Raw genomic sequence first — 22,707 nt, 5'->3', positions numbered from 1 at the left:
CTTCTATTTTGAAAAAAGCGGTTTTATTGTGAAATTTACAGGAGCGGAAGATGCACGGCTTCATACTGTATAGTGCTGGTATTTATTTGAGGGACTACGTTTATACAAGGAAATAGTCATATTTATGGCCATTTTCAAGGCAAACCCAATTTGAAAACACTTTGCCGCAGTAGCAGCTCCTCTGCAGAACATATTGTTGAACTAAGAAGCTAAATATTGTGCATTGAACAGATGCTGAAAAATATGAATTCATATTATTTTATTGAATAGATATAGTTGCATAACTCCATGTCTTTGCGTTTATTTAAATGCTCGTACATTCAGCCTTTAACAGGAATTGTAAAAATAATAAATATGACCCTCTTAAGTGGGCTTTTTGGAAGATATCAGGGTGGTAGATCTGGGCTTATGTTTGGAATTAAGTGATCTTGGGCTTGAAGAGGTTGGTGACCACTGCTCTATAATACAACTACACAATGTGTCACAAATGTACTTATTTAGGCAATCCTGGGAGAAGGGCTGGGAATATGAAATGATCAGTCTGACTGACTGGATTCATGTAGATTAAATCACACAGGTCTTCTAAAGTAAACTTTGAATGAAGTTAGATGAAATAGGATTTGAAAATAATATGACTCATGTGTTACATCTTGTTTATGTAACTAAATGAGGCATTAAGTCATTTATCCAACTCAATACCTGTGGAGACCAAGATCACAGTCAGAAAATAACTTTCTTATACATACATTCAATCCTCACAAAAGAAGCAATTATAAACGATGAGGCTCTGTGAAGCTGTAAATTGAAATAGCAGTGCTTTAAACTAAATGCAAATTCTAGGTTGATAACATCATAGTTTAGCATGTTAGTGACTTTCATGTTGCAGGTACTTGGCATTGGAGAAATGGATTGTATTTGATTATCAAAGTTACTACCAATAATCCAGAGGGAGACACAAGCATGTGCCAAGTTTCAAGACAAACCATTAAATAGCTGAAACACCTCACAAAACTACAAATGGCGGTGCTGAAGGAACAGTCAGAAGAACATTGGAGTAATTGGGATTCATCCCCCTGGGCCCATAAATGTAGTATCAGGGTTATTATTTTCAGATCCATCCAGTAGATGTTCAGATATTTCATAAATGAAAACCTCGACCTGCTGCTTGGAGAGGTCTGGATCTCTGTAACTTCACAGGCACCCATCCAATATTTGTCAAAACAAATTGAGCCAAATAATGTCAACCAGCAAGTAAGACGTAAAGCCAGAATACTTTATTTTTTTTACTAATTCAAAGTCAATACAGGGAATATTTAATATTTACTTTGTAGAAGTAAATTAGGGCAAATTAACACTAATTACGGTTTGAATGTGGTGGAGAAATAAGACGAGTATGGATATATAGACAGATGTATTTAACACATATAACTGTGTTGTTATGAAGAATAACTTGTTAGGACAACCAACAAAATATTTCACATGGGGCAAAAACTGTAATATTAATGTTACATGTAATGCATTTCTCTGTCTTCCGTTGGGCTGTGTTGTTCTAACATTGCTTTGTTTATATCTTTTTATACCTATGTTCTTTGTAACGAAATAAATATTTTTTTTTTTTCAAGCAGCAAAAAAGCAATGCCACCTAGAGAAACTCAAACTATCCCAACTGCTACAAAACACATACAGTGATAATAATGATAATATTAACTCAATTTATATAGCACTTATCTAAACAAGGTTACAAAGTGCTTCACAAAATACATGGTAAAATAATAAAATAAATAATGCTGAGGCTGAAGGTAAATCTGACTGGCTTGTATGGCAGTAGTCTTGTGGCTTACCTATATAGATCATTACCTATATGCCTTTTTAAACTAAAGTTAAAAGCTGTACCATTTAAGAAACTACATAAAATATAGTTGCAAGTGAAAGTAAGATGAAAAGGAAAGGAAAGAAAAATGTTTTCCCTCTAAAAATATGTTTTGAGCAGTGATTTAAAGACAGGTAGTGAGTGGGCGAGCCTGATCTCGTCAGGCAGGGAGTTCCAGAGCCTCGGGCCCTGACAGAGAAAGCCTGGTCCCCCTGAGTAGCCAGCCTTGACCTAGGGACAGCTAACAAGGACAGGCTGGCCGATCTCAGGTAGCGACTAGGATTGTAGGGAGTCAAGGGCTGCAAAATTTAAGTAGGGACCAGCCCATGTTGAGCTTTGAAAGTTATTAAAAGAATCTTAAAATCAATTGCAATAGTCCAGACGGGAAAAGACAAAGGCATGTAAGAGCTTTTCTAAGTCAGGGAGAGATACAACTGATTTAATTTGAGATATATTTTGTAGGTGGAAGTAGCAGGATTTAATCTCATTGACGTGTGTTTTAAAATTCAGTTGGGAATCAAATGTGACACACAGATAATAGTAATAATATTAGTAAAAGTAGAGATAACACACATGCTGTATCTTTTATCTCTATTAAAATGACAAAAAAATCACCAGTCATGAGCTAAAGATGGATCCAAAAATGAAAGAGCAAACAGAGATCAGCACATTAACCAGAGCATTCCTGCTCTACTCATTGAAAACTTTTCACTGGCTGCATTAACATAAGAGCCGAAGCTTGATCCACCGAGGGATTTACATGTTTCGCTCATTTGCGTGACTGAGAAAAGTCTCAGCTTTTTGTCAGCAGAGCTTAAAAATATCACAGTCTCATTGGCTTCGACAAATCCACAGATAAGGTTGGGTGCTTTCAAAAATCTACGGTGCCCCAGCTGCCTGGTCTGCAAGCAGGACTGCAAGACATCGATCACAGTCGGCTGTGCAAATGATTTCCTTTAAGCTCTGCACTGCCCAGTGTACAACACTACCGATAACACTGGCTGACGGGGCTACAGAAAAGTGTGTGTGCATGTGTGTAAACAGCGAGCGCAAGTGCACAAGACAAAGATTATTCTCTATGGCAAAAACCAGCACCTCCTCAGATGCAGTGTCTTTTATTCACCAACACACGTACAAATGTTCCTAAATAATACACACACAATGGACGAGCTGTCTCTCTCTCTCTGACACACACACACAAGTAGGGAGCTCTTCCAACACTTTTTCATTCACACACACACAACAACATCTGCAGCAGTTTCCACAACATTTCTCTGCAGTGAAGCAGGATTCAAAGGAAGATAGAGATGTGGAGGAAGAAAGAAAGAAACGAGAGGAGAGAAAGAGAGGTATGTGTTGAATGGAGTGATGCTCTTTACCTTGTGCAGACAGATGTGTTCAGGCTCCCACTCGCCCTGCTGCTTCACTCTCATCTGTCTCTCGGTGCTGCTTGCTCTCTCTACATCTGCCCAACACTGAGGACAAGGAAGTGTGTATCCCCCACTCCCACTGGCTCTCTCCCTCTCTCTCTTTTTCTCGCTGTGTGTGGCTGTAGCACTGAGGAGAATAAAAGACCGCCTCTGCCCCACCTCTCTCTCTCTCTCTCTCTCTCTCTCTCTCTCTCTCTCTCTCTCTCTCTCTCTCTCTCTCAGCTCTTTGGTTGAATCTCCTCTCTCTTCTACATACAGTACACACACACACACACACACATATATATATATACTGTATATATATATCGAAAGAAAAAAAGAGAGAGACACATTCAAGGAAAAAACCTGGATTGAGGCTGAATTGAATTGAATCTAAAGAAGGCCCTGTCGATCGTTATATTGAGGTTCTAGTGGTCACAGAATGTTTTAGTAGCAGATGTAAGTGCGAGAGTCTTAAGGTCACTTAGAGGGTTTAAATGCTCAGTGGAAATCTAAGGTTTCAGAGGTCCTTTAGGGGGTTATGGTGTTCTTTGTTGTGGTCGTAGTAGATTGGAGTCACGGAGAAGGATTTAGAGGTAGGGAGTTGGTAGGGGTTCTTTAGAGGCTCTAATGGCCATAGAGAAGGTTCTACATGTAGTTTTGGACATATTAGTGTCAAGGCTGTAGGGGTCCTCTAGGTTTTTTAGAAGGCTTAAGTGATCATTGGACGATTTCAGTAGAGGGTCTTTCAAGAAGATGTAGTGTTCTTTAAGGAGATTCTAGAGGTCTTAAGAGTCTAGCCGAAACATTTTTTGCCTCATTTTGTTGTTTAAATGACTGTGGCAACTTTCATGCCGTTTGGATTTTTCAGGGATATGTTATAGGTCTCGCACCCCCGTGGTTGTCCATAGAACCTCCCTGCCAATACTTTGAAACAGCAAACAGGGGAAGCAATAAAAGGCATTACCTGCACCACATCCAGTTAGCCTCAGTTTCTCATAACAAGAGCGGGAGAAGCCCCGGGTGTAAGCCTTCCTCATCACTTGCCGGCTGCTGAATCTGTAAATCGATTAAGCTCCTATATCCTCTTTTTTTCTTGTTGGGGTGTTTTTGTAAAGAAATTACCGGATTTTCCCGCAGTTTCAAGTGAAGTCACCATATCTTTGCCAGTCAGCTTTCAGCCGAAGTAACTCAACGTAAAAAATGTAAATCAATGCCTATTGCCTAAGTGTCTGAGAGCTGTGTCCCATGGAAAATCTGCAACAACCAATTAAAGAGCAGCCTCAGGTCCCATGGTTGTAAAAAGTTTAAGCACTTACATTTACTCTCGTTTGGCCGGTGCCACACACCCAAAAGTATTATTATTTAGACAGAAATTAACTGAATACAATTTGAAAACATTATTTATTGAATACTCACATAGACGCTTACGGTCTTCCAGGTGCATTGTAAGCCGCCCCTTTTCAGGGGGATGTTGCAATGTTGTTTCCATTGAGGAGGTTCCATGGGTCCTCTAGGAGATTCTGGGGGGTTTTGGAGGTTTTAGTGGTCCTTTAAAAGATCCTAGTGGACCTTTTAGAAAAATTCTAGTGGGCTCTTGTATGTATTCTATGAGATATTTTTGCAGTTATCTCTAGAGGCTAGTTTAGATAAATTAGAACATTGTACAACATTTGTAGTGGTGTTAACTGGTACATCCGAGTTGGACTCTGGCTGGCAGTTGGTGTCACCTGTGACTAGTTTTAAATGGAGGGCAGATGAGAATCACCTCAATTTGTTTGACCAAGCCTTCAATTTTACTCACAAGATCAACAATCAAACTGCCCTGTGTCACACTGGCTAACAGCTGAGACGTTTTTTATTCTTCTGTCTGTCCGATGAAGTAGCCTCATGGTAGCGAATTCAGATGGCTGCTAGATGTAACAAAGGATAGGTTGTTAATTGCTAAAGTCAATGTTACTCTGACCTGTACCAAAAACACATTAACATCATATAACAACTAGGTTTCAACATTCAGTTAATGAACACAACAAAGTCAACCACACTGATCAGAAAGCTAAACCCAAACATATACATTTTCAAGCTCCATACATTTGTGGAAAAGAAAAATGTTCAGTGCAACTTAAATCTGTCTTGTTGTGGGTTTGACACTATTTCCTGTGCTGCTATTGATAACTCATGTAAGCATCCTGCGTCTTTATCTCACCATGGTAGGTTGATTTATTGAACATGCAGAGTAATGTCAGTCTCTCCTTATTTTGCGAGTTTGTGCTATTTTCTTCATATTGTTGATGTCAAATAATATATATTAATGCGGAAAAGGAAGTAAAGGAAAAAAAAACAAAAACACTTTGGTGGAGGTAATAAAGAAATCCATTCATGTAGCACAAAGTTCAAAGTTCTGGGATAAATTGCAATAATCCATAATCGAGTGCAGGGGTTCACAACCACCATGCAGGAATCTGTGGCGCTCATGTCCAATATGGATGACAAGATAGGAGTTTATTTTAAGTCCTGTATCACAAATGCATGTATAAACAAATAATCCAGCTGCTATTGGACTGCAGCAACAGTTGACCTGAAATATTTGCGAGTTTTTGTTTACATTTCATCACAAAAAGTATTAAATATATAACCTTCTTTTTAATATAAAAAAGCCATGGCGTGGCATGCCATGTAGAGTGGCAGGGCGCTGTGGTGCAGCTGTAGCCAAAGTGTGGTGATCAGTGCCGGCCCTGGCAATGTTGGAGCCCTAGGCGAGATTTCTGATTGGCCGATTGATTAACATGGGCGCGGAAAGGAGGCGCACAGCTTTTCGAGGCGCTTTGTGGCGCTTCTGCCTCCGGTGTGTCCCCGTGGTTAGAGGACGATGGTGTGACGTTACTGCATTGGTTAACATTGCACGTATCACGTCATGATAAATCAGGCTCTTGTGCCGCCCTCTCGGCATTTTGCGCCCTAGGCAACCGCCTATGTCGCCTATGCCAGGAGCCGCCCCTGGTGGTGATAGACGTAGAACAGGAAGCAGGTATTCGGGCAGAGTGAATGCACCCATGTCTGAAGTGACAGGCAGACGTGGTCCAGGCAGGAAAACAGGCAGGGAGGGTGGGTAGGCAGGTTAATCACCTGAGGCAGTGCAGAGATACGGGAACTCAGCAGCTGAGAGTACACACGGACAGGTAACAGAATTGAGCCCATACAGAAGATAGTACCGCATTGTCTTACTTTATAATCTGGCGACGAGTGGAGTTACGACCAGGGTTCTTATACTGCGATAGATGATTTGTGGAGATGAGCTGGAGGTGTGCCATGGATGTGCAGGAAGAAACCACGCCCATGCCCAAAACTGCCATACCAATCACACACATACATCCCACGCATGCTGCACCATTCAGAATTCATACAAATATACATTCATACACACACAGGAGGTAGGGGCGGCCACGGTGCAGACCATGACACTGGGAACCCTAACACATCTGTCTAAAGGCAGTTCTGGGTGAGTCTCCCCATGCACCTCACAAAGAAAGGTGCACAAGGCACAGCTCGCCACGACTAACGTGTCCACACTCAGGTGGCAGGTGCACGCTCGTGAGGAAGAGGCAGCGTTGACACAACACGTTGACATGATGCAAATGTTTTCTCCATTTCCAAGAGTCTGTAGTTATGACTAATTACCTTTAATAAGCAAATGTTGAACATTATATCATTTAATTATTTGTTTCATAATTACAATCATCTTGATTTCATTCAGCTGTCACCATCCCTACCTGCAACGGCGTGACAAGCTGTTCTTGCGTTAGACCTGTATTTGCGTATGGTTTGAGGAGGTTTTACTTCCAAGGGAAGGCCTCGCCTGAAACCACTGCACAAAGAGCGAGTTGCTCTGTGTCTGGAAGGGACAGTCACCCTTACTGTTGTTGGGTGCTGCCTAAGCCAGAGGTGTCAACAAATAAATGATAAGCAGCGTACTGCAAAAATGTAGAGCACAGGTTCAGGAGGATTTAAAATGGAAAACATATGCTAAGAGTTGCAGCACCGATTGGAAGATGCTTTCTATCATGTGAGAACAAGCCATCCAGAACACCACCCCATGTTTCTCTGCATCCCTCCCTCCTTCCCTCCCCAGCTTATTCTCACTTCCATCCTCCAATACTGAACCTATTACAAACATTTCTGACATTTAACTTATATGTTATTGTGTTTGCTTGTTCCTAATTTCACCATGAAATAAACATGTCAATCAACTGAAAATATAATTTTTTCTTAGTTCAATTTGAATATGATATATTCATTAATTATAGGCAGAAAATAATTAAAACATTTTCTAAGGAAAATAATCCACAAGTAGCCTATGGACATGGAGAAGGGCTCACATTCAAATAGCCATCTCAGAACATGGTAAATAGCCCTGTGGGTCTACAGAGCAACTCCAACTCTGAAGGGGTGGGTCAGGCTTTTGTATCCGTCACCTGGGGAAGAGAGAGGGTAATGCATTCCTAACAGAGGATCCAAGATATTTCTGACATCACTCCTTAATATTGTAGAAGAAAATTTTGATTTAGTGTGAAGACTTCCACATTTTTTTTCATATAAGATTATTTCAAGTTCTTTAGGCTCTAATACCAATGCCATAATGTTAAACCCTTGCTTATCTTTATAGGAATTAATACATTTACATAGATACATATACATACATAAATTTGCTCTATAAGGACATCGCCCTTGCAGTCTGTCGCTGTGATGCTATGTGAAGGATAAAACAAAGACCGTCGATAAATGTATTTTACGGTTATGATGGCACCGACGAGGAATGGGTGGAATTAACGAATAATTTGGGTAATTTCACTTTTTCACACATTATGTTAATTGTAATTGTTCCTGATAGTCATGAAATAATGTTCTAAATGACTCATGGAAAGCCTACGTTAAGAGTCATCATGAAACTTGAGCAAGACAATAGCCTCAGTCTTCCCACCCCTGGGGAATGGGATACATCATAAAGAATAGTGATATGTAGTGTATGTTTTTCTCAGTGTCTATGGGCTGTATAGCTTAACTGTCACCAAGAAGCCCAGTGTTATCATCAGCTGTTCCCCTGGTGGGAATGTTGTCTCTATAGCTGCTGTTTTCTCTGCCTATTAGAGGTGACACCAGCTCCTCTGAATGACAAAATTACTCCGGGGATAGACGGGAGAAACTAACAAATGAGGGGAGATGTCCCGTCTAGAGTTCATGTTATAACTTTGAATGAGCCTGCTGGGTTTTCTGTTTAGGCATCCATGAAAGGATTTTTTTCTTGCCATTTCATCAATAAACTGCAAATTACTTAACTCAATATCACTATTCATATTTTAATATATGGCAATACATTATTCAGCTACAGAAAAGCATGAGAAGATGTAAAGTACGGAGATATGCTGCAATGAACCTCTACTGTTTATTCGTCTAGTAAAGTATTACTTTGAAGTATGCATGTTGCCATTTTCTGACTTTTTGAATTCTTTATGACATCACTTATCATATGACATCATAAGAATACAGATTATTTCCTGTTCCTGTTCAATTTAAACTATCGAAAATTTGTTTTTTGGACCTTAATTATCTTTGCCTTGACCTTGATATATGACTGTTTGGCTCCAAAAGTTCATCATCTGGAGATACCCTCTAAAATAATATTCCCACCAAGTAAGTGAAATCTGCAAATGTTGTTCAGTTATTTTGTTCACACACACACACACACAGAAATGATCTGGTTATAATAATAATAATCATATTTCAAACTCATCTGTTAACACCTGCCATCCCTTTAAGTGGCCCAGAAATCTCACAGACCCACTCCATATATTGTAACTCATCCTAGGTCATAGGCCTGATCACCGGCGACAATGAGATGTCCTACAGAGAGGAGGTCAGAGCCCTGACATCTTGGTGCCAGGACAACAACCTCCATCTCAACGTCAGCAAAACGAAGGAGCTGATCGTGGACTACAGGAATGAGTAGAACACGCCCCCCCTCCCTCTCCATCAATTGCCGAGTCAGCAGCTTCAGGTTCCCCAGGGTTCACATCAGTGATGACCTGACCTGGACTCACCACAAAGACTCCATCAGGAAGATGGCCAGGCAGCGGATCTTCTTCCGCCGCAGGCTGCGGAGGCTCAACGCCGCCTGGTACGGCAGTTGCACCGCCCTGAACCGTAAGGCTCTACAGAGGGTGGTGAAGTCTGCTCAGCACATCACCAGGTGGGGCTGCCATCCATGGAGGACCTCTAGACCCAGCGGTGTAGGAAGAAGGCCAACCGGATCATTAAAGATCCCTATCACCCCAGCCATAAACTGTTCTGCTTGCTGCCATCTGGCCGACGGTACCACAGCATCCGGGCCCGCACCACCAGGCTCAGAGACAGTTTCATCCCCCAGGCCATAAGACTTTTAAACTCCTCCAATCTGCCATAATTCCTCTAAACTCTGCACCTTACCATTTTTGCACGACTTTTTTTAGGTGTATATTTTTTAATATATTTTATTTTATTTTTTGCTTGTGCAATATTTTGAGCATTGTTAGAAGAAAGCCTGTGACGCAAGCATTTCATTGCCAGCGACTGCTAAATGTAATTGTTGTGCACATGACAATAAAGTATTGAATCGTGAATCATCCCACATGATGCTACTCAGCCAATCATTTTGACTTCGGTTAGTGTTTGAGACACACACACACACACACACACACACACACACACACACACACACACACACACACACACACACACACACACACACACACACACACACACACACACACACACACACACACACACACACACAAGAGAGAGAGAGAGAGAGAGAGAGAGAGAGAGAGAGAGAGAGAGAGAGAGAGAGAGAGAGAGAGAGCAGGGAGATGAGAGACAAGAGACAAATGATGAAGGAAATAAACTAGGAATGAAGGAGAAAACAATGTGTTTAAGCTGTCAAATGTCAAATGATTTACATGCTTCATATTTTTCTTTGGATTGATTTATGAAAAGGTCCAAACCTCCCCTCTGGAACCAGTTAAAGTGTTTTGGTCCTGTTTATGGTGACTGAGCAACAATATGGATTGTTTTTGTTCTGTTTGGTCTTTGGCTCCATGTAACATACCTAATGTTTCTTACACCCGTCATTTGTTCTGATGAATGAAAATAAACAGTGCTTACAAAAATACAATGAAAAAGAGAGAAAGCTGTGTGGGGACTTTGAGATGGCTGTGCACAGGAGATGCCCTCACAGTTTGATGGATCTGGAAGAGTGGGCAAATAAAAAAGACTGAGAGCTGTGATCAAATCAAAAACAGCATCAACAAAGTCAGGGTTTACAGGTGTAAACACTTTTGCAAACATGTTATTGTAAGTTTTTTATTTCCAGTTTTAGTATATTTTTCACTTGAATTTCATAGGTTACATAAAAAGTTCTGAAATGACTTATCTTGGTTTCAGTCTTTTTACATCTCAAAAACCTGCAGTTTAACAAATCTTTTTTATGGATACTATATATTCTGTGTATGGTCCTTTCCTGCTCTGCCTGCCTGCAGCCTCTGAGTCTGCCAAGTTACACCAAGAATTGCTGCTCACACACACACACACACACACACACAAGATTATTATTGGCCTCACACACTTTCATATTATATTTCTGCTGCTTGCTCATACACTTCTCTGCCAGCTTCTTTTCATCTCTCACTACAGTATGTCTCGGAGGGGCAAAAGGTAAGGTAAAGGTGGACTGATTTTTTTCAACATAACATACCATAATCAAATTTAAAGTAGATTTTAAATAATTTTGTTACAATGCCATGAGATCTTATTTTTGTAGTGAAGCATGAACCATGGTTCATGGTTGAATCTGACCAGGGAGATTTTATTGTATCTCTGTCACCTATTAACTACTCACAACATTAAAATATAACACGATCAGGTTGGAAACTATGGAGCCCCTCTGATGACATTTGGGGGGGGGAAAGGATATTGCATTGAGATGTGTGCACTGACACTTGAGCAGAAAACAGTGTTCATGAGAGCTTCTGGTGGGAGCAGCATGGCAGGGATTTGTGCTGTAAACTGCACAAACTGCAGAACGTGTCAGACTTTCAACTCCGCAGCTTCCAGCACAGAGTATATAATTACATGCATGGTGATTTATGAGCACACAAGCTCTCTTTAGCATAAAGGAATATACATCCTCCTGAAATAATCACTGAGTCACATCCATAAATGTTTCTGAGTTATTCTCTTTGTTATTTCATGTTGTCAGTACAAATGAAAAAAATTCAATTCAGTTCTGATGCAAGAAAGACGCGCCACTTGGTTCGACTGCATGAGTGCCAATATCCCCATCACATGCTAACACTGAAGATAGACAACAGACTTGGGAACGTGTTAGAATTTCTTATCATTTCAGTCGATGCATGAAGTTTAACTGTGTGCACATGATGTAATATCACTCTAAGGGGTGTTGCCTAATTTCATTGTCCTTGTGATAATGTGACACACAAAAACAATGTGCCACGTTTTTTTGTTGTTTATTTTTTAGAGACTTTTACTCAGTATTTGTGGACTTTTTAATTATTGAGCAATACCCCAAAATGTCCTGATGTGGCAGCAGGGAGTTTGGCAGCCGACAGGAACTCTGCTTTGCCACTTGTTGTCTTGTCATTCCACTACGGGGAGACAACGCACCAACAGCCTAACGTTGCCCTGTCTGCTCATTTGACTTTTATTTATAAGAATATTTAGTTTGTGTCTCTGAACTGTAACATCTGTGGGCCGTGTTAGCTTGAGTATATCTGCTCCTTAATCAGTCGGGCTGAAAACTCAAGAGCTCCAGTAACAACAATTACATTGCACATAAGTGAACCAATTGAGTTCACTTACATATGCATGGGGAATTATTATATTTGTTAAAAATCTGAAATTGCATTTGGGAACATGCTAATGGACTTTCATGTTCTTATTGTTATAAAGAGACGTCTGCCCACATTCAGTCTGTTTTTTCTAGAGGTTTCTTCTTCACAGTCACCAAAGTGTTTGCTCATTGTGGAGACTTCTCTGTAATTTTGCATGTCATGACCTTACTATGTAAAGTGAGATGATGTTTGTTATGACTTGGCGCTACACACATTTTTTTTATTGAATTGAATGTCTTTGTCTTTCTCATCATTCTGCTACAGAGAGTCAACACAGCAACAGCCTGACATTGTCCTGTCTGCTCATTTGGCCTTTTTGTCAGAATAACTAATTGCATGATTTAATGCCTGGGACCTGCAGCACTTATGCAAATGTGTGTTGATGCATGCAAGCTCACTTCTTGATTTCTGGTCCTGTTTTAAGCCTGTGTCGTTCCTCTGTGTACAAACATTTACTTTAAAACTCATACAGGATCCTCTTTAGTAGTGTGGACAGCTGATGTTCCAATGCTCAGAAAGAGCACCTTCACACTCAATCCACTTCATTTCAGTTGGTAAAAGGTATGTAGTCGCTAAACCTATGTCACTAATGCATTGTGGTCCCAGTTGTAGTTTTTGCCTTTTTCCAGATGCACACTAAGTAACTCAGGAAGTTACAAATCTGTGATAAATGTCTCATGTTGTTTTGCACTAAACATGTGAAGAGTTTCCGTTAATATGTGTAACCCATTCTTAAAGATTCTTCGTTGCATCTTTGTAAATTTGTTATTTAGCGGTCAATAATTTAGCAGTTCTCCTGTTAAATGTCACAGTATTTCTAAAAACAAGACATAGTGCGAGTAGCAGAGAATCAGAGAAGAAGCAGCTCTATTGCTCTGTCTGTGTCTGTATACACTTTGGTTATGCTAGTAAAACTCAGGAGTGGGAGTGGCCTGTGTAGACATCTGCAATGATTAGAATACAAACGTCTGTTTTTCATCAGACGTTTGTGAAATGGATGAGTGAAAAAAGAGAACTTGCTGTGACAGAACACATGATCCACACAACTGGATGCGTTATAGCTGCGATGCTACTTGCTGCTAATCAACTCTACTCATTCTGACAATTACTGACAGTATAGACCTAATTGTCCTTAACGTCTGCGCACTGTTGGGAAATTATGTAGTTAAATTAATGAGGGTAATAATAAACGCCACTGAGGGTCATCCACAGGGGACACTAGAGTTTACATAACTCATTTGAGTAACTAATGCAATAATAATAATAATACAGGATCTCAGTAAGAGTGAACAAACAAGTTTTTGAAACCATCTTTTCAGTTATTACTTTAACACACAAAGAACAGTCAATCAAGTCATTGCCAGCACAGCATAGATATTTTGTTCTGTCAGTATCGAGACATATAAACGCAGGGAGAGAGAGGGTGATTACATACAGCAAGGGTGCCGCTGCAATCTGATTATGAAATTGCATATCAGCCAATTCTTTTTTTGAATTACATATGAGAAAAACAATTGATTATTAGACAATTGGACAAAAAAGTGGATTAAGTGTCACAACTTCAGTCAGCTCTTAACATTTTCATTGTCTGTTATCTTATTTTTTGCATGTACTAATTCTCATGTCATTTCAGAATTCAGCCACTCCCCCCTGCTCTGCATCACCTCGTCCCACAGATCCCATTACCTGCCCCACCCCCAGACTCACCTGCTTTCCATCAGTCATTAGTCACCCAGTATATATACCGGCTCATTTCCTCTGGTCTCTGCCAGATCGTCTAGTGTGTTTCTAGCTTTCCAGCGTTATCCCTTGAGTCCCGTTTTGCCTGCTCTCTATCGGATTTGTTTGCTTTGTCTGCCTGGCTTTTGACCCCTGATTATCCATTAAACAAGAACTCTTGCTATTCCTAAGATTGCTCTAGTGTCGTGCTTTTGGGTTCACGTTTGCCATTTTGCGCACCCTGACATTAAGTCACACTTTCGAAAGCAAGGAACTTGCACATTTGGTAATGAGACATTTTAAAGTTGAAAAATAAACTGCCCTTTTAATTTTTCTAGTATGATAACTGGTAACTTATTGGCCAACATTCATGTCAATATCAGCATTAAACTTCTATGATAAACCAATTTTAACTTTGTCAATAATATAGTTACTAATCTTTTTTAATCATGATAAATAAGAACTTACTGCACATTTCAAAACTCAGTTACAAATTGCTCTACGTTTTTAAAAACAGGATTAAGACTGACAAATATAATAGCAATACAAAAAACTACATTAAAATACAGCATTAAAACACAGCATGAGGCAAGTTGTTAAGTAAATGATCACGGTACAGCTTTGCCATTAACCCATTCACACACACATTCATACAGTGCATCTATGTGCAGCACCTTATCACTCGCACACTAGATACTGACAAATGCATGCATGTGAAAGGGGGAAGGAAAAGTGAATTGAACTTACCTTCTGGTTAGTGGGCAACCCGCTCTACCTCCTGAGCCACAGCGGTCCCATGTTATGTTTTAGGAAGTGATTTAAACGATGTCAGCTGCAGCTGCAGATCCTCAGGCAGGTTCTACAGCTGAGAGGCCCAGGCTAGGCTGGTCCCCTGTAGGAACAGCCAGCAGAGCCTTGTCCCCTGTAGGAACAGCCAGCAGAGCCTGTCCCCTGTAGGAACAGCCAGCAGAGCCTTGTCCCCTGTAGGAACAGCCCGCAGAGCCTTGTCCCCTGTAGGAACAGCCCGCAGAGCCTTGTCCCCTGTAGGAACAGCCCGCAGAGCCCCACAGGAGGATTCACAGCTGCACTCTAGCTGGCTCACCGAGGAGCTGGGAGCTGAACCAAGGGCAGCTTTTTAGGTGATCAGTAAAATATTACTTCTTAAAGTGACCAGTGTCTAGTGAAGAGAGGCTTGGATTGGGATGATGATGTGATCTTGTCTTATCATGTGCTAAAAGCAGAGAAATTGTGTTTTCAACTGAAAGCATGAGGTACTTTTATGGCTTAACTCTGAACAAATTGAATTGCAGTCATGTAGTGAAGATGAAATAAAAGCATGGAAAAGCAATGACACAAAAATATGTCAAGGCCCCTTGGAGACAGGGAAATCAAGTTGTAAGCAAGTCGTTGAACAAAGTCCATATGATGGACTTGCAGAGAAGCATGTTGGATATCTGTCTACCTGACTCTGGATAGGAAGTTAAAGGTTGTAAAATGAGTATTGTAACCTTTGGACATGGATGTGCTTTTAGATTTAGATGACCACAGTCAATAAAGCAAGAGAGCCATTCATGAAGTCACATCAGATTCACCAAGCACCTTATATCAACTGTTGCAGGAGAGACCAAATACAGTGAAGATGGAGCAAATCTTCTCAAGTTCGGAAATATCCTCTCTATGACAGTGGAAACAAAAGGACTCCAGTGCAGAAACACACACACACACACACAGCTCAAGGATGCAGGGGTATTCGTCTCCATCTAAACATAGACCAGCTGTGTGTGTTTGTGGGACCAAGGTTTTATTGTATAAAAATGCAACAAAGATGCCACCTGGTAAATTACAGTGTATCTACATTTAACTAGTTTGCATTTTCTAGTATCACGGTTGCAATAATTAGCAGATTAACACTCACTCGAAACTCGACCAGCAGGCTACTACAAGATAACCTCAAAGAATTGAAAAAATAAGCTAATGTAATACATTCATGTGTAAGTCTAATTTTAATACAGTATATTTAACATTATATATGAAGTTTATGGTTAAGGCTATGTTGCATGATGCCACAATTGCTGTAAAAAATGGACAATACAGCTATAACTCTTCCCATTGTGAAAAAATGAAGCCAAAACATGTGCTGGTGATGTCAAAATTGTTCTTTGACATTAGTGAGTCCTCCTCAAACAGTTCTACAATATTCTATCCCTTTGTGCTGGATGGTGTGTGCAGAGCTTTTAATACTGTGATGTAGACTGAGGTTGCATTCATCCTATCTGATTTATGTGCAATGCCAATTTTATACTCAGTTTTCCTTTAAATTAAATAGAATTTGCTTTATTACTGCTCACATGTGTGGTTTATGCATGTCAGGTATTTTAGAGCTCTGTAAAACAATGACACTATCGTCAGACCCAAGTTCACAACTTTTCCCAAATAAAAGCTCCGTAATTCAGCAGGATATCAAGCATTGCAGCATTAATATCTAAGTTAGTCCGATATCAAACAAAATAATCGAAATGATCCTGCACCGATGTTTGCCACAGTTGACAATTGCTGCTGTAGTTAATTTGACAAACACACATACTGCCACAGAGTGCCGGTCGCCTGTTTATTCAATTTGTATTAATATTGAAGGTATCGCAAGTCCAAATTGCAAGACAAGACAAGGGTGAAGCCAATTGGATGAACAAAATACATGAAAGCAAGTCTAGGACGAGGAAGGAAAGTGAATTTGTGCTTATGAATAAAATAATTTAGATTTGATTTGCTATGGAATCAAACCACATTGAGATCAAATGGCTGATGAAAAAAAAAATCAATGGCTGATGATGTCAAGAAAGCAGACTGGCTGTTAAAAGCCTTATTCATTGTGTTAGTGGGAATGTTCTGTATATTGTTCACTGAGAGTGACAGCTACTCATTATTAAATCAAACAGTCAGTTTCCAGCATAGAATAAAGCTAATGCACAGTTTTTTCTAATCAGTTCAATAAATATATAATTGAATTAAAAACATGGTTTGAATACGTCCTTGCGAACGGTGAACTTAACGAATCAATTTTCATAGGATGAACGTGAGTGAACGTCACGTTCCCGTACATTTTTTAAATCATCGTATCAGGCCATCATGAAATACCAGGAGCGGGCGAGTGTGTGCGCGCTCCCGGACAGCGCACACACACACAGGCCCCCATTCACTCACTCAGAGAGAGACACACACAGTGAGATCAGAGCTTGTTCACGTGAAGCAGCCGGTAAGTCACTTACTTGCTTCTTAACAGTGGAAACAGTGACAACACCGAGTTTCTCTCGTCACAGCTGCTCAGAGATCAGCGCCGCAGCTTCTTGATCAGAGCAGAAGCTGCAGTTGGTTTGTACCGAGCTTCAGTTTCTCACTTTTTGTATTTATATTTTCGTCAACTATGGACAGATGGTGGGGGAAGTCGCGGCCATGCAAAGGGAGCAGGCGGACTTCAATAGACAGTTCCTGGGGATGCTCCAGACCCAGATGGACCATCTCCTCATCCGGCCGATGGTAGCTCCATCCCCCGCGGCCCGCTCCCCATTGGCAGGCATAACCCTCCACAAAATGTTGGAGGCGGACGACCCTGAGTCCTTCCTCGATATGTTTGAGGCGACGGTGGAGGCGTGTGGACAGGCGTCTCTCCCCCTGCTGTCAGGGGAGGCACAGACGCTGCGCTGGGGCTGCCGTTGACGGCGAGAGGAGACTACCGGCACGTGAGGAGGGCTGGGCAGGCTGGGGTTGACGCCGTAGGACCATCGTCGGAGGTTCCGGAACGCCAGGCTGGGGATCACGGACCATCCGTTCGCGTACGCCCAACAGCTGCGTGACACAGCGACACGGTGGCTTCAGCCAGGGGGCTCCACCACGGAGGACAAGATCCTGGGGAAGGTGGTGTTGGAACAGTTTATAGTGGGGCTCCCGGACCGGACATCAGCGTGGGTGTGGTACCATTGACCCGCAACGCTGGAATCGGCCGTCACCCAGGCAGAGGACCACCTCGTAGTTCATCCTGGCGGCCAGGGCGGAGGCAGCCGTTCGCCCCCACACCGAACCGGCCGACCCCAGCCCCTCGCCGAAGGGCCCCTCTTCAACACCATAGCCCGGCGCAACCACCACCAGCTCCCCGCGAGTGCATGTGGGTATCGCTTTGTGTTAGTCCTGGTGGATTACGCAACGCGATATCCAGAGGCAGTGCCGCTCGGACCATCTCTGCAAAGAGTGTTGCGCAGGCACTGTTTCAGGTCATCTCCCGAGTCAGGATCCCAAAAGAGATCCTGACTGACCAAGGCACCTTGTTTATGTCACGAACACTAAGGGAACTGTATGGATTACTGGGAGTTAAATCTATTCGGACCAGCATGTACCACCCAAAGACTGATGGTCTGGTCGAGCGGCTGAATAAGACGTTAAAATCCACGATTTGTAAGTTCATTCACGAAGACGAGCGCAATTGGGCTAAATGGCTTGATCCTGTTGTTCGCAGTGCGGGAGGTGTGCCAGGCCTCCACAGGATTCTCTCCCTTTGAACTATTATTTGGCAGAATACCACGGGGCATACTGGACCTACTTAGAGAAAACTGGGAGGAAGGTCCAAGCCCCAGTAAGAATGAAATTCAGAACGTCCTGGACCTTAGAGCAAAACTCCACACACTTGGGCAGTTATCACGTGAGAATTTGCTCCAGGCCCTGGCATGTCAACAGCGCCTGTACAACAGAGGAGCCAAGCTTAGACAATTCACACCGGGAGAAAAAGTACTTGTATTGCTCCCCTCTTCTAGCTCTAAATTACTCGCCGAGTGGCAAGGGCCCTTTCGTGGTCACACGGCGGGTGGGGGACGTCGATTATGAGGTTGTGCGTTCTGACAGGGGTGGAGCCACACAAATATACCACCTCAACCTCCTAAAAACATGGAGAGAGGCAGAGCCTGTTTCTCTGGTGTCACTGGTGAGCGAAAGAGATGAGTTGGGACCTGAGGTACCAAATTCCGTCAATCCGACCTCGTTCCCTTGCGATGACCATCTCTCCTCGGCCCAGAGAGCAGAGATCGCCATGTTGCAGCAGCATTTGCTGACGTGTTTTCCCCCTTGCCAGGATGCACAAAACTCATACAACATCACGTTGAGACTTCCCCTGGGGTGACTGTACGTTTACGACCCTATCGGCTTTCTGAACATAAAAGAAAAGTTGTTCAGAAAGAATTGGCAGCTATACTCGAGATGGGGGTAATAGAAGAGTCCAACAGCGCCTGGTGCACAGAAGCGTGTATATATACCCATCCTTCTTGGCTACAAGAAGGATGGGTATATATACGCTTCTGTGTGGACTATCGCAAGGTGAACGATGTCTCACGGTTTGACGCATATCCAATCCATAGGCCAGGGGCGCAGATGGCTGTGGCCGACTTCCTCTCCCGTTCAGAGGGGAGTGGAGGTATGTGGTAGTGGGGCGTGATCAGCGTCGGCTGCAGGAGGGAGGGAGTGGGGATGGGGTTCTGGGATCGGTGCCAGGGAGAGACTCTGATTGTGCACAGGTGTTCCAGGTCAACTAATGTCTCTCTCTCTCTCGCATTGAGGAAATCATACCTGTGGTCCCTTGTGTTCATGACAAGAAACCCACGGTAACAGAGAGGTTTGTTACAGCAACATATCTACCCAATCTTGCGCTTCTACACCCACTTCAGCTCCAGTTAACATCCTGACAACCACCTTGCAGAACATTGATACCCGGCTGGAGACCGTTGAAAACACCGCAAACTTCGCTTCATGCTCAGCGAACATCAGCGCCCCACAGGTCTCCTTAGCGCAACTAGCCACGCACACATCCACTCTGCCCAGCGAAACCATCCAACACACTTTGGCCTCAGCCTTCCCGGCACCGGCTGTAGGTAGGCCATACATACCTCAGTCAGCCAATATTTCCGCACGTCTCAGATAAAAAATATTACAATGAAAAAACATCAACCTAGTCCGCCTCATTCTGCCATCGCCGGAGTGAGATAAAACCATTGCCATGGGGGAAAAACATCACTGCCGTGCTCAGAACCACGGATCCGCGTATAAACAGAGACTTATCAATCGGACAATTCCTCATTGCCTTTAGCATCTACCGCGATAAAATCTGCTCAAGAACTAGACGCTTACCTGATGTTAATCGGTGACTTAAATTTAAGATATGGAAGAAACATATTTTACCATTACCACAAAGCTTTCTCAAGCAAAGCCGCGCTGTCTATAACACAATACATGTCTTAACTGGTCCGAATTAGACACAAAACTACTCATTATGGTCTCTGGAGGCGCTCAAGCGATTTCATGTAATTCCTGCGGCAATGTGGGTCACACATACCTCTTCTGTCCTTCAGTGCCGTTCCAAAACAAGATCCCCTTTTCATCCTCTTCTCAGCACACCGACAGTCTAGGCCACCAGGTGCATCAATTCAACAAACCACCAATTTGCCATCAATTTAACATGAGTTTGTGTATATACCCCAACTGCCCATTTCTCCACATTTGCAGCATCTGCCAAGACGCTCATCCCAGGTCCGTCTGTCCCAGACGTCCGAACCCATTCCGGAACCAACCTCAGCCACAGAAACGTCGTGGTTCAAAGCTCTTCTGAACACTCATCCCTCCACACCAATAAACGTCCAATATCTAGCAGCAGAATTGTCTTGCCACCCCAACTATTTAATCACAGGACTTTCTCAGGGCTTCCGAGTGGGGGTCCTCTCCTCTCCCACAGTTACATACGTGGCAAAAAATCTCCAGTCCGCCTTAAATTAACCAGAAATAGTTTCTCAGTTGCTCGAGACAGAAGTAAAAAAGGGCTACATTATCGGTCCCTTTCAATCATCTCCATTCTCCGTGTTTCACTCAAACACCATAGGCATAGCCACAAGAAAATATTCAGGCTGGGCCCTCTCCAAACTTAAATGCTTCTTTCAATCCCTCTTCGTTCCTCTGTCAGATGAAAAAACAATAGGCCCTGATACACATCTGGAATTCCTTGGCATCACGCTAAATTCCATCGAAATGAAAGCGTCCCTCCCATTAGAAAAATTACAGCGCATTCCCAAAACATCGCCAAGCAGCAGCTGCGCTCCCTCCTCAGTCACCTTAACTTCGCAATGCGCGTCATTCCTCAAGGACGCTCCTTTATCTCCTGTCTTTTAGACACGGCATCCTCCGTGCCAAATTTACACGACAAAATATCGCTCGATGAAGGGTGCCGATCCGACCTGCGTTTCTGGCTCCATCACTGGAACGGCGTCACTTTCTTCTACGAAGACCTGGTTCATTCCTCTGATTCCTTGCAGTTCTTCACGGATGCTGCCCCATCCGTGGGTTTTGGGGGTTTCTTTCAAGGACAGTGGTTCGCAAGCCGCTGGCCTCCCTCCTTCCCAAGACACAACTTGTCGTCCACTATTTGAAATTTACCCCATTGCCGTAGCATGTCGTATCTGGGGACAGCATTGGGAACGCAAACGCATCTTTTGCGACAACAAAACGGTAGTTAATATAATCAACAAAGGGCGTTCCTCTTGTAAGATCATCATGCCGTTTGTGATGGCCGCACCATCACAAACACTGAAACTCATTAACATGGTGGTAACCTTTCTTAATTTGCTTAGTTTGTTCCTCTTTGCACACACACCCACATCACAGATAAATAACTGGACACAGATTTTGGTTTAATACAACATACTTCATTTATTAAATAACTGGACACAGATTTTGGTTTCATACAACATACTTCATTTATTTATATCTTTCTTTTCTCTGATAATTAATCAAGTTTTCTTTGAGTTACCAGTTCCTGGGGGTTGCTGCTGGAGTCATCTGGCCATTCATCAAAAGGAGGCCCAGCTGCAGCAGACAACCTTAAATGGCTTTGAGCATTAATTGGACTGCACCATGTCACTTGTAATCATGGGGAGGGATATTGTTTCCTTATTTAGGTTTTTAGTTGTTAATGTCTTTGACTACTTTTTGATATTTATGTTTAATTATTGTTCCTAAGTTAATATTATACGGCCTTATACTGGGGTGTTAAGTTGTGGCTGTAGTTTGTTTTCAATATTATTATGTCTAGTTCTACCCCCCTTTTGTGTTTTGAGTGGCTTGATCCGCCAATATATATGCTCCCCTATGTAAGTTGAAAGGCAGTTTTTTGGTGGTGACGTTAACTTGGCCTCACTGGGTACCGGAAGCTAGTTTGGTCTTTTGCTGGCCCAGATTGGTGAAGTTTGACCCTTTGCATTTTTGTTAATGAAAACCAAATTAAAATACATTTTTTTTCAAAGAAAACTATCTGTGGCTCTCTGGTCTTCCTGCTCGGTCCCTGACACCGTTCATGAGAAGTATCACGTGGTCTGCCATCACACAACTTCATAATCACAGCACGTCTACCTTCTTGCTCTCTATTAAACAATGAACCCCTGTCTAAATACCTAGAATCGGCCAGGGTCTACATTAGGAAAGGACTAGCAATGTCTACCCTAAAAATGTACGATTTTGCCTGGAGCACTTTTGCTTTGTTCTGTATCTCCGTTCATGTACCACATAAACATAATTTGTGCATTCATCTGTTATTGTATGGACGTCCGGCACTTTAAACCAACTTACATTCGAGGACTAGTAGCAGGAATACAGTTCAACGCCAGATGTCACAACCCTTCTTTCCCCAGTTTATTTTCAAATCCGGCTGTTAAACTACTACTTAAAGGCATCTCAAAAGTTTATCCTC

At 42.3% G+C, this 22,707-nt stretch overlaps 1 protein-coding gene across 1 annotated transcript in view; it reads right to left on the bottom strand.

Moving 5' to 3' along the window:
• The window catches only part of LOC118117164 (cadherin-18), a 147,978-nt gene extending 144,600 nt beyond the window's left edge, over positions 1-3,378 (bottom strand). Inside the window, exon 1 of the mRNA XM_035169184.2 lies at positions 3,250-3,378. The gene's annotated coding sequence lies outside the window, so the exon portion shown is untranslated. The remainder of the gene's footprint in view (positions 1-3,249) is intronic.
• Between the last annotated feature and the right edge of the window lie 19,329 nt (positions 3,379-22,707).

This window comes from Hippoglossus stenolepis, chromosome 11 (assembly GCF_022539355.2).
Source record: "Hippoglossus stenolepis isolate QCI-W04-F060 chromosome 11, HSTE1.2, whole genome shotgun sequence".
NCBI lineage: Eukaryota > Metazoa > Chordata > Actinopteri > Pleuronectiformes > Pleuronectidae > Hippoglossus > Hippoglossus stenolepis.
The sequence above is the reverse complement of the archived record's forward strand: the minus strand, read 5'-3'. Positions and strand labels throughout refer to the sequence as shown.